The 13,224-nt window shown below is 34.1% G+C and overlaps 1 pseudogene; it reads right to left on the reverse strand.

The window, feature by feature from the left end:
• Window positions 1-9,508: 9,508 nt before the first annotated feature.
• Window positions 9,509-13,224, reverse strand: part of LOC103274701 — a 10,519-nt pseudogene continuing 6,803 nt past the window's right edge.

Here is a 13,224-nt window from a genome sequence, read left to right on the forward strand (position 1 = left end):
CATTTCTCTGATGATGAGTGAGGCTGAGCACTTTTTCATGTGTCTGTTGGCAGCCCATATATCTTCTTTTGAGAAGTGTCTATTCATGTCTTTTGCCCACTTTGCAATAGGGCTATTTGTTTTTTTTCTTTCAGCACATTTGAGTTCCTTGTAGATCCTAGATGCTAGGTCTTTGTCAGATATATGGTTGACAAAGCTTTTTTCCCCCATTGTGAACTGTCTCTTTGCTCTCTTGATGGTTTCTTTTGCTTTGCAGAAGCTTGTCAGTTTGATGAGGTCCCACTTGTCTATCTTATCTCTTATGGCATGGGCACTTGGGCTTTTAACCAAGAATTGATTGCCAGTTCCAATTTCCATAAGGGTGTCTCCTGAATTTTCTAAGATTCTTATAGTTTGAGGTTTTATGTTTTGGTCTTTGATCCATTTAGAGTTAATTTTTGTGCATGGTGATAGGTAGGGGTCCTGTTTCAATCTTCTACATGTGATCAGCCAGTTTTCTCAGCACCATTTACTGAATAGGTTCTCCTCTCCTCAGTGTTTGTTGTTGTAGGCTGTGTCAAAGATGAGTTGGTTGAGAAACTGAGACTTTGCTTCTGGAATCTTCATCCTGTTCTATTGTTCTATATGTTCTTCTACCAATACCAGGCTCTTTTGATTACTGTAGCCTTATAGTAAAGTTTGAAGCCTGGAAGAGGGAAACCTTTTGCTTTGTTTCTTCTGCTAAGGATAGTTTTGGCTATTAGTGGTCATTTATATTTCCATATAAATTTCTATATTGACATTTCCAGGTCTGAGAAGAATGATGTTGGTAATTTGATGGGTATTGCGTTGAATCTGTAGATTGCCTTTGGTAGTACAGATGACTTAGCAATATTGATTCTTTCTATCCATGAGCATGGAATATTTTTCCATTTGTTTGTGTCTTCTTGGATTTCTTTGAGCAGTGTTTTGTAGTTCTCATTGTAAAGGTCTTTCACTTCTCTGGTTAGGAAGATGCCAAGGTATTTTTTTGTGGCTGTTGTGAATGGAATTGTGCTTTTTATTTGGTTCTCTGCTTATTGTTGTTGGTGTATAATAATGTTACTATCTTTTGCACATTTATTTTGTACCCCAGACTTTTTCAAAGTCCTTTATCAGTGCAAGCAGGTTTTTGACAGATTCTCTTGGATTTTCAATGTGATAGGATCATATCATCAGCAAAGAGGGATAACTTAACTTCCTCTTTCCCTATTTTGATACCCATGATTTTCTTGTCTTCTCTAATTGCTCTAGTTGGGACTTCCAAAACAATGTTGAACAAGAGGGATGAGAGCGGACAACCTTGTTTCGTTCCAGTTTTCAGGGAAATGTTTCTAGTTTCTGTCCATTTAGCAATATGCTAGCTGTGGGTTTAGCATAGATGGCACTTACTATTTTGAGGTATGTTCCTTCTATAACTGGGTGTTTGAGGGTTTTTATCAAGAAGGGATGCTGAATTCTATCAAAAGCTTTTTGTGCATCTGATGATATAATCACGTGGTTCTTGTTTTTACATCTATTGAGTACTTAGTTATATTTATGATCTTGTGGATGTTGAACCAACCCTGCATCCTCGGGATGAAGACTACTTGGTCATGGTGGATGATTTTTGAATCCAATTTGCTAGAATCTTGTTGAGAATTTTTGCATCTATGTTCATAAGGGATATTGGCCTATAGTTCTCTTTTTCTGTTGGATATTTTTCTGGTTTGGGTATCAGTGTGATGTTAGTTTCATAAAATGATTTGGGGGGGATTCCATCTTTCTCAATTGCCTGGAATACTTTCATAGGGTTGGGATCAGCTCCTCCTTGTACATTTTGTAGAATTCTGCTGGAAAGACATCGGTCCAGGGATTTTTTTTTGTAGGTAGTTTTCTTATGACAGAGTCAATTTTCTGGGTTGTTATTGGTCTATATAGTGTACCAATGTCTTCTTGTTTGAACCTGGGAGGTTACGTGATGTAAGAAAGTCTTCCCTTTTATTTAGGTTATCAAGTTTGCTTCCATACAGGTGTGCATAGTAGTTTCTGATAATCACTTGTATTTCTTTGGGGTCAGTTGTGAGTCAATCTTTTGCATTTCTGATTGTGTTTATTTGGGCTTTTCCTCTCTTTTTCTTGGTCATTCTGGCTAGGGCTGCATCGATCTTGTCAATTCTTTCAAAGAACCAGCTTTTTGTTTTGTTGATGTTTTCTATGATATTTTTGTCTTCTATATCCCATATTTGGGCTCTTATTTTGGTTATCTGGATTCTTCTGTTGCATTTAGGAGTTTGGTGGTCTTCTCTTCCCATTACCCTTAGGTGATTCATTAGGTTATCAACTTGTGATCTTTCCATTTTCTTGATACGTGCTCTTAGAGATATAAATTCTTCTCTTAGAACTGATTTCATGGCATCCCAGTGGTTTTGGTTTTTGATGTTTCTTTATTTTAATTTGGTTCCAGGAATCTTTAAATTTCTGTTTTGATTTCAGTGTTGACGTAGTAGTTGTTCAGCATCATTTTGTTTAGTGTCCATGTCTTTGTGGGCTTTGGGAAAGTTTTGTTGGTATTGATATTTATTTTTATTCTACTGTGGTCTGCAAATGTGCATGACAATATTTCAACATTATGGAATTTGTTATGCTTGATTTATGACTGAGAATGTGATCAATCTTGGAGTATGTTTCATGTGATAATGAGTAGAATGTATATTTTGTGGTTGTTGGGTGGAATATTCTGTAGGTATCTATTAAGTACATTTGGCTTACTGTTAACTTTAGGTTCTAGATCTCCTTGTTGATTTTTTGCCTCAATGATCTATCTAGGGCTGTCAGTGGGGTATTCAAGTCCCCTGCTATAATAGAGTCAATATCTTTTTTTAGCTTACTTAGTAGTTACTTTATAAATGTTGGTGCTCCTATGTTGGGTGCATATATTTTTAGGATGGATATTTCTTATTAATGGATTGAATGTTTTATCATTATATGGTGTCCTTTTTGTATCTTATTAAATTTTTGATAGCTTAAAGGTTGTTTTTTCTGTTATTAAGACCATGACTCCTGCCTTCTTTTGTGATCCATTTGCTCAGAAACTCATTTTCCATCCTTTAACTTTGAGTCTGTATGTGGGTGAGATGAGGTTTCTGGATGCAGTAAACAATTGGATCATGGTTTCTTATCCAGTTTGCCATTCTGGGTCTTTTCAATGGCACATTTAGTACATTCACATTCAAGCTGATTATTGAAATGTGATTGTTTATCCTTGTCATGAGGTTCTTGTAAAGTTTTTTCTGTGTTTGTTTGTTTGCTTTCTTTTCCTTCCCAGCCCACCATTGTCAGCATCTATGCACTCCTTTTCTTGGGGACTGAGGGTGGGCTGCCACCACCATCACTAGCACTCACCAGCATCCACTACCTGTAGCCCGAGGACTGGCCCATTCATGTGGTCAACACCACTGCTGGTGCCAACTCATGTGCTGTTTCCTTCTGTGCCTCAAACTTTCCCTTCACTTCCTGCTGAATTCCAGTGTTCTCTCTTAGACACTCTATTCAATGTGTGATTATCTACTAGCTGTTTTTCTTGTTTGTGGAGAAGGCAAGTGCTGGGTGCCTATCGTCAACCATCTCAAAACACCCTAATCCCCAGAGTGTCTCTTTCTTTCTTTTATTATTTTTTTTAACTGCTTTAACCATGGAGTTGTTGGTCTTTTTATTCTGGATACAACTCTTTTTGTCAGACATACACACTGTAAGTATTTCTGTCATCTGGTGGCTTGTCTGGTCATTTCATTAAAGGCGACTTTCATGAAGTGAACGTTTTACATTTTGATGTAATTTAATGTATCACTTTTTTCTCTTATGTTGGTAAGTTTTGTTTTCTCTCTATAAAGACATTGTATATATTTAAGGATATACTTAAAAAAAATACTATAGGCAGGGAAGTCTAAGTCTGTCTCCTTCCATCCAGATGCCATTCAACTATCAGTCTTGCTTGTCTTTTTCTCATTTATTTATGGGATCTCTTTTTCTTCATGTGCTATAATACATTTTGTTTTCATTGATTTTTGATATACAAAATATCAATGGTTTATTTAGTTACTTTCACATCATATGGTTTTTTGCTTTCCTGTTTTGTTTCAAAATGTCCACCACCATAAACCACCAGATAAAAAATAGAAAAAAGGTTATAGACAACTATCTGAAATTAAAATAAATGATTAATTGGTACTCCTGTGAGATTTTTAATCAAGGAAATTAGCAATTTTTTGAAAAAAGTAACAACTTTTATTGAGAGTTTATTGAGAGTATAAACTGAGACTCCTTTTTAGAACACAAATTTTTAATTTTTATCAAAATATTAGTGCCCCTAACCCTGAACATATGGATGAAACAGACCTCTTTGTTCCTTGTTATTGGTAGAAGTGTAAGTTGCTTTAAGTTTTTGGAAAGTAGTCTGTTAGTATCTGTGAAAATATAAGTAAACATATCTATAGTTGAGTTATACCACTTCAAGGATTGTATCCTATAGAAATAAAACCATCAGTGGGCTACTATGTATAAAAATGATTGTTGCAACATTGTTTATGGTGACAAAAAGTACTTAACCTGGATGTCCATCTAAAGGGGAATTGTTAAAAAAATCAAATTTATATAATATTTTAAATTATTAGCATAAATTAAAATGAATACATTTGATCTACATTAGTTAGGCTTAGTGTCATTCACCATTACTACAAAGAATGAAAAGTAAATTGCAAGATATTGTATGACTTGAGTACATTCTTTAAAACAAAAAATGACTATAAAGCCCCAAAAGGACAGACAATTGAAAATAAGTCACAAAAATCTAGAAGCCATAAAAAATTGACTAAATAAGAATTCAAGCTTATTTGCAATAAAAGACAACATAAAGTTAAAAGAAAAGACAATATGCACTTTAAGAAGAAGTATTTGCTGTTCATATGCAAATAGTAAATAACCAGATATCTAAAGAATATCTATAAATTAATTAGAAACCTGGTAAAAGCACACCTCATCAACAAGGGTAACTGTATAATGAACATTTGTATACTTAATCCTGAATTGTACCCCACATCTTTAAAATAAAAAAATTTTTAAAAAAGAAACTTGGTAAAAGATATCAAGAAATTCATAGAAAAATATAAATAGCCAGTACATACATGCATATGTAATCTCTATATAATATTAATACAATATATAATATAATATATAATCATATATTATACATATATAATCTATATATAATCTATAATATATAATCTCACTAGTGGTGAAGAAACAGATTTCAAAAATGAAATTACATTTTGGTCATCGAATTGACAAAAAATTATTGATTGATAATATACTCCATAATTAAATGTATGAGTTTGGTCATATGGAAGGTCAATTTTTAGATCTTTTAGGAATCATCGCAGTTTTACATAGTGGCTGTACTAGTTTATACTCTCACCAACAATGAAGAAGTGTTCAAGACTGGGTGAAAAAATGTGATACATATACATGATGAAATATTACACAGCCAAAAATAAGGACAAAATTAAGGACTTGGCAGCAACTTAGAGGGATTTAGAGTCTATAATACCAGTGATCTTTCATCAAAATAGAGAACTGAGTACCACATGTTCTCACTCATAAACAGACCCTCAACAATCATCAATATACTATAAGAAAGCACTTTGAGAGACCGAGGCAAGTGGATTGTCTGAGCCCATGGGTTCAAGACCAGCTCGGGCAACTCAGCAAGACCTCATCTCTACAATAAATAAAAAATTAGCCGAATGTGTTAGCGCATGCCTGTAGTTCTGGCTACTTGGAAGGCTGAGGTGGAAGGATTGCCAGAGCCTAGCAAGTCGACACTGGGGTGGCTGTGTGTATGCCACTGCACTCCAGTCTGGGAGACAGAGTGAGACTCCAACTAAAAAAAAAAAAAAAAAAGAAAAATAGAAAGAAAGAAAGAAAGAAAGAAATAAAAAGAAAGAAAGAAAGGAATTTGCCATTCTGACTGGAGTTAGGTGGTATCTCAGTATGGTTTTGATTTGCATCTCCCTGATGATTAGTGAGGTTGAACATTTTTTCATGTGTCTGTTGGCTGCTCGGATGCCTTCCTTTGAGAAGTGTCTGTTCATATCTTTTGCCCATTTTATAATGGGGTTGTTTGTTTTTTTCTTTTCAGCACGTTTGAGTTCCTTGTAGTTCCAAGTAGCAGTCAGAATGGCAATTATCAATAACTCAAAAAATAACAGTTGCTGGAGAGGGTGTGGTGAAAAGGGAACACTTCTACACTGTTCGTGGGAGTGTAAACTAGTGCAACCTCTGTGGAAAACAGTATGGTGATTCCTAAAAGCCCTAAATATTGACCTCCCATATGACCCCGCAATCCCCCTACTGGGAATATATCCTGAAGAACTCAAATCACTCTATAAAAAAGATACCTGCACACGTATGTTTATCGCAGCATTGTTCACAATAGCAAGAACCAGGAAGAACCATGCTGTCCATCAAAAGAGGACTGGATTAAAAATATGTGCTACATATACACGATGGAATACTACGGAGTCATATAAAAGAACAAAATCATGCATTTTACAGCAACCTGGATGGAACTAGAGTCTATAATACTGAGTGATCTCTCACAGAAACAAAGATCTGAGTATCACATGCTCTCACTCATATAGTGGACCTTGAACATCTATGGTAATACTATAAGAAAATGACTGACAGTGGTGGGAAACTATGGGGGGGAGGGGAAAGGAGATGGGATTAACAGTAATCAATATCTGTCTGGGGACGGGGAGACACCTCTTATCAACAAGGGTGCCTGAACGAAGCATATTTGTATACCTAATCCTTAACTGTACTCCACAATATCATAATAAAAAATATTGATTAAAAAAAAAGAAAAAAAAAAGAAAGGGATTTGCAGTAGTGAAAAACTGTCAGGGGAAAGAGGGAGGCACACATCATCAATAAGTATACCTAATCTCAATTCAGGTAAAGTGGGGACCAAAGTGAGGACCAAACTTTACCTGTACAATGACCATTTGTATATCTAATCCTGTATTGTACCCCACATATTTAAAATAAAAAAGATAATTGTATGTATTTACAATGTAAAAAAATGAGTAAATAGGAACTCTCATACACTGATGATGAGAGTATAAACTGATGAATACTTTTTAGAACACAAAGTTTAAATTTTTATCAAAATATTAATGTGCATAACCCTCACCCTAGTATTCTGCTTCTAGGAATCAATCATTAAGGAAAATAAAAGTAGCTAATTTGTCAAAAGAGAAATATGCAGGTGTATCCATTTGAGCATTGTTGATAATACCAAATAATTGAAACCAACATGAATGTTTCTCAGTAAAAAAGTGGCCAAATTTTGGTAAACCATCCTTTGGAATATACATAGTACACCTATTAAAAAGGACGAGGGAGACCTGTGTGTACTGATAGGCAAGGGTTGCCAAGATGTATTTTATGTGGAAAAGCCAGTGACAGAACAACACATAAAACAAGACTGTATTATGTGAAAAACGTGTATTTTAAAATATGTATAAATGAATAGAAAAATTTGTAGAACATATGTTTTCACCTGTTAACATTTATTTCTCTGGGAAGTTAGAATAGATGAGAGGACTGGACTGTCAGGAAGAATATTATATTGAATTCTATAAGCCAAAGGGCATTGTTTGAATTTTCATCACAGTATTATGGATATGTGTTTCTTTTGCAATTTATTTAAAGCATTTTAGTTTAAGTTACTTATAAAAAGGTGTGCATTATGTGCAGTACTACATAGAGATAATTGTCATTCAGAAAGTCAAAATAGGCCAGACTCAGTGGCTCAGTCTATAATCCCAGCACTTTGGGAGGCTGAGGCGAGTGGATTGCCTGAGCCTACGCCTTCGAGACTCACCCAGGCAACTTGGTGGGATCTTGTCTCTACAATAAATCAAAAATTAGCCAGACATGGTAGCACACGCCTATAGTTCTAGCTCCTTGGAAGGCTGAGGTGGAAGGATCACCAAAACCCAGCAGGTTGAGACTGCGGTGGCTGGGCTCCAGCCTGGGTTGACGGAGTGAGACTCTGATCCAAAAAAAAAAAAACCAGGCAAAATAAAGTACTAAGATAGAAGTATTTGTATTCAAGTAAGGGATGCCAATCAATAAATGTTAACATCTAAAATTAGATTGTGACAGTCCTGTCTCATCCACATTAAAAATCTGCTCGGGTGAAAAAATAAAAAAAAAAAAAAATAAAAAAACTAGATTGCACAACTCTGTGACTATATCAAAACATACTGAATTATACATTTTAAATAGATGTGTTTTATAGTATGTAAATTATATTTTAATTAAGCATTTAAAAAATTATGGTTTTGATGTTCTAGTATTTAGTGGGGGATAACTTTATTAAAGACATAACTTCCAGTATATTCACAAATATTTACAACAGATATTTCTAGCTACACCTCTCAACTACTTGAAGACATTTTAATTTTCCAAATCCTTAAGATCACTTAAGTATAGGTCACTTGAGAGGAGAAGTCACTGCTGTATAGACACGGAGGTTACTGAATAAGGCAGAGTTAGAAAAGGCATTTCTTACCAGTGGAAATCTTTGGAAACTGCAGAAAGCATGGTGAGGTAGGGCAATCTGCCTGGTAAGTCATTTTAAAAAACAGTGAGCTCCTACAGTATTTGTCTTTCTGTGTTTCATTTATTTCACATAGCATGTTTACCAGGTTCATCCATGTTGTTGCAAATGGCAGCATGTCCTTTTTAAATGAATGGATAATATGCCATTGTATCACATTTTAAAAATTATTCATCTGTTGCAAGACACTTGTTGCTTCCATATTTTGGCTATTGTGAATAATGCTGCAATGAAAAGCTGAACTCAGAAGCAGAGAGTAGATGATTGTTGCCAAGGAATGAGAGGCGAAGGAAGAGGTGATGTGTTGGTCAAACTTTTAGTTGTAAGATGAATATGCTTTTGGGGGTCTAATGTACAGCATGTTATATTGTCAATAATACTGTACTTGAATTTTGCTAAAAGAGTAGATCTTAATTGTTCTCATCATAGTCACAAAAAAATGTACCCATGTGAGGTAATGAATGTGATAACTCACTTGTGGGAATGGTTTGACAATGTATACACATATCAAATCATCACATTGTATACTTTAAATATACATAATTTTTATTTATTAATTATACCTCAATAGAGCTAGGAAAAAATATTTAGACCTAAGCATCTAATTTAAGGACATATAAGGCCATTTTACTCATATTATAAGTTATCAACTCTTTTTTAATGACACAAAGGAAGAACAAAAGCAAAAAATCAAATGTATAGACATGTCATTAGATAAAATTACCAACTGCTTATCTCTCCTTTGCAATACAAGTTATAGAATAAAAATCTATAAATTATGATTTACTTAATTAATAACTATTAATTAGTCTAGTGACTCAGAGTTCAGGCATAATAGCCATGATCAAAGACCACCATGACCAGGAGGAAGATGGCGTTGACATTCACTATAGTGCTCCACAAGGAGTTCTCAGACATGTTGGTTAGCTGCTTCTTCAGGGTTCCCTCCTCCTTGGCCAGCTTGCGTTCTGTTGTCTACAGACTGCAAAATAAGCTATAAGACTTCTTGAGACAGCCATGAGATTGCTCAGGATAATCTGAAACAAAAAAAGGTAAACAAAAGCTCACAAAAAATGGAAAGTAGAAATCCTTGTCAATACAGAACAAATGATTACAATCACTTGTGTTAGAGGAATCCCTGAGAGTAGATACACTTGATTATATACAAATGGAAAACATTTGCATGGCATAAAGTTAAGAAAAGTAAAAGTAAGCGACAAAATAGGGGAAACATTTGGATATTATATCACAAAAAGTTTAAGATCCTTCGTATATAATGGATCTCTAAAAATAGAGGAGAAAAGACCATCAACAGCCCCATGTAAACATATGAGAGAGGCGAATAAACAGTTGAAGGAAAAAGACAAATAATTTTTAAGCTCATTCAAAAAAGAGAAATTTAAATTAAAACTATACTGAAGCACTACTTCTCATCTATTGGCAAAAATTCAAAAGTTTCACAATTTACTGTTAGTGAGTTTGTGTGGAAACAGTCATTTTCATACATTGTTGTTAGGAAAGCATGACTCACATCCTGTTAGAAGGCAATCAGGAATTATATAGAAAAGTTGAATAGGCATTAATCCTTTGACCCAACTATCAAACTTCCTAAAATTTATCCCAAATGTATATTAGCAAAAATACAAAAAAAACTTATATATAAGGCTATTTCAGCATTGGAAAATTTAAAACATATTTCAAAACTTAAATGTCTAGGAAAAGTCATAATGAAAGTAAGACTTTATTTTTAGAAGTAAAATCATTTTTAGAAATAAATGATAATGAAAATTGTATAAAATAAAAGCTGTGAGATATGACAAAAGTGTTACTTTGAGGGAAATGTATATGAACTTAGTTATTTACATTACAAAAGAAAAAATCAAATTTCTAAATTTTTACTGGAAACCAATGAAATAATGACTAACTGAAGTTAGAAAAAAGAAACAGCAGAATAGACCCAAAGAATATAAACTGAAGAGAATACAAATGAAAACAAAAAATAGTGAAATAGAAAAGAAGGATAATAATAGAAATAGCACAGCCAAAAGTTAGTTCTTTGAGAAGAGTCAACTAGACAAGTCTTTAGTAAGATTTATTTAAAAAAAAGAGAAATCACACAAATTATATTAAAAATTAAAAGGAAAACATAACTACAGAGGTGACAGAGATGGATACTATGAATAACCTTATGCTAATATATTTTAAATGTGCACTAAATAAACACGATCATAGACATTTATAGTTTTCTAAAATTGATTCATGAAAAAATGAAAACTCTAAAGGAAGTCACTGACTCTTTCTTCAAATTGAAGAACTAAAATCCAAACGAACAAAACAATTAGTTGTACAATTTAAGACAACATATTGTGAAGTGCTAAAACTTATCAGTGGTTTAAAAAATATTAGGCAAAGAGCCATGAGGATGGATGTTAGACACATTTTCTTGAGGGAAGTGAGATTGGAACTTAGTTTGAAAGAGCAGGCATTTTTTTTTTCTCTTGGAGTGGAGGTAGAAATATTCTAGCTTTGTGCATGCAGAGAAAAGTGAAGAAAGCTGCCTCCCTGCAATGGGGGGTATGCTGGAGAGAATAGTGAGAAATAAGGTTGGAGAGGAGGTGAGCTAGATGCTTGCTTAATCACAGGCAATCAAGATTGAACACTTAATATGTCACTAAGAACAGGAGAGTTTGTAACTAATTGTCCTCTTAGTAACTGTGGACGGATGATGGCCAGTCACAGAATGATGGACAGACAGATGAATAGATGAATTTCACATGTTGTCTTGAAAGGTAAGATTGTCAGAAAGGTAAGGTTTTAAACTTTCAGTTTGCCATAATCTCACAAACTTTTTCAGAGGCTGAATTAGTGGCATTAAAAGAAAACCACTAACCATGAGTTCCTACATGAAAACCAGGTGTAAACCAGATATTACCTTCTTCAACACTATCAGCAGTTTATTCTTGACTTTTCTCTTCTGCATTTAAATCAATCCGTTCTTCTGTACCATTCCAAAGAGACCAGCACAGTGATACAGCTGACAAGCTGTAAAAATGGAAACTTTAAATAGCTGACCATTATATAAGTTTAATCAGTAGTTAAGAAGTGCCTCTCTATCTCTCTCTCTCTCCCACCTCTATCCCTTCTTTTCTCTCCTACACATAGCCACAATGGTATTATCGGAAAAATCCAAATTTCAGTGAAGACATTCAGGGGTTATACACAAGTACATTAGTGACGGGACAAATATTTATAACAGTATAATGGTAGATTTGATTATTGTATGGTTTAAAAAAAAACTCAAACTGGAGAATATAGATCACAAAGAAAAGGTCTCCTACCACATTCATTCACCAAAACACAATACCCGTTTAAAATTATTTCTCTTTTTAATTCTTCTGGTTATTACTCAGAATTCCACCTCTGGATTCATGATTTCAGAAAAGTTAAAGATTTAGCTAACCTACACAATACTCTGCTTCACTCATTTTCTTTTTCATCATTATTTCTTTCTGTTTGCCTAGTGGTTTCTTTTACAACTTTAAAAATATCTTCTTAGGTTCTATTTCTGGATCCATCATGTTTAGATAGAATCTATGTACTATTCCTAAGTTCCAGTTCCTTCTGAGTTTGCATTCCTTTTCCTAACCCACCTCCAAACTTCTATCAGCTATACCTGTATGTTAAAGTTTTAAGCATCATAGAACTGTAATTGTTTTCTGTACATATAATTAAGATTTCAATGGTTAGTTTGTGTGTTGACTTAAAATTTTGAAAATAAATAAATGACATTTATGCTATCATGTTCTTTACTTGTTGCCACAGATCCAAGACATGTGATTTGACACAATAAGTAAAGACCAGCCCTAAGGAAACAGCTCCAAGTATCAGTGCATTTTTAAATTTATAATCCATCATGTTTTCAAAATCATGTCTCATTTTAATTTGGTTCATGACTTTCCTGTAAAGATTTGCTGGGATTTGTAAGTAGCTTTTTATTTTTCTTGACATATAACAAATATATATTTTCACCTCATCACTAAGATTCCTAATCATAGTTTCATAAACTCTTACTCATAGTATTTCTTATATTAAATCCACTTTCTTTGTTAAAACTATCTTCTTGGGATGCCTTAAACTTCTATTTAATGTGGACCAAGTACTTCCTGGCATATCTCATTTCTGCACTGTTAGGCTAGGTACATAACACTCCCACGACTTTCTCTGAAATAACTACCGATATTGATTAGTCCATTTTGAAAGTTGAGACCTTGCAGTTTACTAGTGAAACATACACATGAGTTAGAGAAATGGTCTCACTGGTCTTCAGATAAAATTTTTTTAAAAAATAAATAATATATTATGGTTATTTTTACTGAAAGAAAGAGTTTAACATTTATATTTATTTATTTATTTTTGAGTTGGAGTCTCACTCTGTCGCCCAGACTGGAGTGCAGTGGCCACTCCCGGCCACCACAGCCTCGACCTGCAGGGCTCTGGCGATCCTTCTGCCTCAGCCTTCCCAGTAGCTGGAATTACAGGTG

The sequence above is a fragment of the Carlito syrichta genome, unplaced genomic scaffold (assembly GCF_000164805.1).
Source record: "Carlito syrichta isolate Samal-C Ts95f unplaced genomic scaffold, Tarsius_syrichta-2.0.1 Scaffold314861, whole genome shotgun sequence".
Lineage (NCBI taxonomy): Eukaryota > Metazoa > Chordata > Mammalia > Primates > Tarsiidae > Carlito > Carlito syrichta.